The sequence below is a fragment of the Macaca nemestrina genome, chromosome 18 (assembly GCF_043159975.1).
Source record: "Macaca nemestrina isolate mMacNem1 chromosome 18, mMacNem.hap1, whole genome shotgun sequence".
NCBI classification, from domain to species: domain Eukaryota; kingdom Metazoa; phylum Chordata; class Mammalia; order Primates; family Cercopithecidae; genus Macaca; species Macaca nemestrina.
Genome location: NC_092142.1, coordinates 66,316,877 through 66,320,261, shown reverse-complemented (window position 1 = coordinate 66,320,261; position 3,385 = coordinate 66,316,877).

Sequence of the window (3,385 nt, the reverse complement as noted above, 5' to 3'; positions counted from 1 at the left end):
GCCTCCCAGGCTCAAGTGATTCTCCTGCCTCAGCCTCCGCAGTAGCTAGGATTACAGGCATGTACCACCATGCCCAGCTAATTTTTGTATTTTCAGTAGAGATGGAGTTTTGGCATGTTGGCCAGGCTGATCTTAAACTCCTGACCTCAAGGGATCCACCCGCTTCGGCCTCCCAAAGTGCTGAGATTATAAGCATGAGCCACCACACCCAGCCTGACAAATAATGACATTTATGATCCCTTACCTTGAGCCAGGCTATGGGTAGATTCTTCCCATTAAATTTTATCATTTAATCCTGACAGCAGCCTTATGAAGTGAGTATGATTATCTCATTTGAGAGATGAGGACACTGAGGCTCAGAGAGAGCATGTAACACACCCAGAATGACACTGGTGAGTGGCAGCTGGGGCTGTTGACTTGAAAGTGTTGACTACAGCTGGGTGTGGTGGCTCACACCTGTAATCCCAGCACTTTGGGAGGCAGAGGCGGGTGGATCACCTGAGGTCAGAAGTTTGAGACCAGCCTGGCCAACAATGGCAAAACCCTGTCTCTACTAAAAATACAAAAAATTAGCCAGGCATGGTGGCGGGCACTTGTAATCCCAACTACTTGGGAGGCTGAAGCAGGAGAATTGCTTGAACCCGGGAGGCAGAGGATGTGGTAAGTCGAGATCATGCCATTGCACTCCAGCCTGAGTGACCTGAGTGATAGAATGAGACTGTCTCAAAATAAATAAATAAATAAATAAATATTAAAAAAATAAACTGTTGACTACTAGTTAACTACAAGGCCTTATCACTGTGGACTGTGCACAACCTGAAGGCAAAGCCCAAGTCACTCTTCCTTCTCATCACACCTTTCCTGCGCATAATGCAGAAAAAGTAAAGGTAAGTTGGCTTAAAGTATAACCTTCCAAGTGTCTCAGAAGTCCTTCAGATCCAGAGAGCCAGAAAGTAAGTTAGTTATTACCTAGGGCTGAGGAGGGCCAGGGATGAGGACTGACTGCTAATGAGTACAGGGTTTTTTTGGGGGATGATGAAAATGTTCTAAACTTAGATTGTGGTAAGGGCTGCACAACTCTATGGGTATATTCAAAACACTGAACTGTACACTTTAAATGGATGAATTTTTATGTTATGTGACTTATATCTCAAATGTATAGATATATATGGTTTTTGTTTTTGTTTTTGTTTTTGTTTTTTGAGATGGAGTCTTGCTCTGTTGCCCAGGCTAGAGTGCAGTGGTGCAATCTCGGCTCACTGAAACCTCCGCCTCCAGGGCTGAAGCAATTCTGGTTCCTCAGCCTCCCAAGTAGCTGGGACTAAAGTCATCATACCCAGCTAATTTTTTGGATTTTTGGTAGAGACAGGGTCTTGCTATGTTGCCCAGGCTAGTCTTGAACTCCTGGCCTCAAGCAAACCACCTGCCTTGGCTTTCCAAAGTGCTGGGATTATAGGTATGAGCCACTGTGCCCAGCTCTCAAAGATTTTTTTTTTTTTTTTTTTTTTTTTTTTAAGATGGAGTCTCTCTATGTCCTCCAGGCTGGAGTACGGTGGCATGATCTCAGCTCATTGCAACTCTGCCTCCTGGGTTCCAGCCATTCTCCTGCTTCAGCCTCCCGAGTAGCTGGGATTACAGGTGAACGCCACCAGGCCTGGCTAATTTTTGTTATTTTTAGTAGAGACGGGGTTTCACCATGTTGGCCAGGCTGGTCTCAAACTCGACCTTAGGTGATCCACCTGCCTCAGCCTCCCACAGTGCTGGGATTACAGGTGTGAGCCACCGTGCTGGGCCAAATTTTTTTTTTTTAAGTCATTTAGACACCAGTGGAATTGGATTTGGGACTGCTTTAATCTAGGGATTTGTTTTCTTTTGTTTGTTTTTGTTTTTGTTTTTGTTTGAGACGGAGGTTCACTCTTCTTTCCCAGGCTGGAGTGCAATGGTGTGATCTCAGCTCACCGCACCCTCTGCCTCCGGGGTTCAAGCTGTTCTCCTGGGTTCAAGCAATTCTCCTGCCTCAGCCTTCCTGAGTAGCTGGGATTATAGGTGTGCACCACCACGCCCAGTTAATTTTGTATTTTTAGGAGAGACGGGGTTTCTCCATGTTGGTCAGGCTGTCTCGAACTCTCGACCTCAGGTGATCCGCTCACCTCAGCTTCGCAAAGTGCTGGCATTACAGGTGTGAGCCATCGCACCCGGCCATCTAGGGATTTCTATTCGTGTTTCTGGACCCCACACTATCTGCTTTGCATCATAAACACTCAGAGATGGCCAGGCGAGGTGGCTCACACCTGTAATTCCAACTCTAGAGGAGGCCAAAGCAGGAGGATTATTTGAGGTCAGGAGTTCAAGAACAGCCTGGGCAACATTGTGAGACCCTACCTCCAAAAAAATATATATATATATGTGTGTGTGTGTGTTTGTGTACATATGTATATATATATGCCAGGTGCAGTGGCTCACACCTGTAATCCCAGCACTTTGGGAGGCTGAGGCAGGCAGATCGCTTGAGGTCAGGAGTTCGAGACCAGCCTGGCCAACATGGTGAAACCCCATTTCTACTAAAAATACAAAAAATTAGCCAGGCACGGTGGCATGTGCCTATAGTCCCAGCTACTTAGGAGACTGAGACGGAATTGCTTGAACCCAGGAGGTGGAGGTTGCAGTGAGCCGAGATCACGCCACTGCACTCTAGCCTGGGTGACAGAGTAAGATCCTGTTTCTAAAAATAAATAAATATAATAAAAACAAAAATTAAAAATTTAGCAGGCATGGTGGTACACACCTGTAGTCCTAGCTACTTGGGAGACTGCGCCGAGAATATTCCTAGAGCCCAGGGGTTCCAGGCTGCAGTGAGCTGATTGTGACACTGCACTCCAGACTGGGTGATGGAACAAAATCCTGTTTCCAAAAATAAAAAATAAACACTCGGGGTAACCAAATCCCGTGAGCCCTTGAGATTGCCTTCCCATCTGTTATGTGCAAAAGGCCACCTATGTTCACGTGTCCTGTACCTGCATCCAGGTTTTCAAGAAATGCTCATCTGGTCCTAGGTATGTGGGGTGCTGCATCAGGGCAGCTTGGCACCTGACCTCTGGGGTCTTTCCCTGCTAGCCTTTCTCATTTTGTAGACTTCTAGTTCTGTAACTCCATGCCAAAACAGTGATCCCCTCGACTACCATGGCAGGACCCCTGCTAAGGGGACAATATTGGGAAAGTATTGGGGAACACATGATGGGACCAGAAGGATGAACAGTCCTGCTTAGGATTCCCCTCCATTCTCAATCCCTGGGGCAGGCAGTTGGGTTCTCACCTCCTTCACCAGATGCCCCTGTTGTTGCCCCCCACCCTAAGAATGCTCTGACACATGGACACAAGACACCCA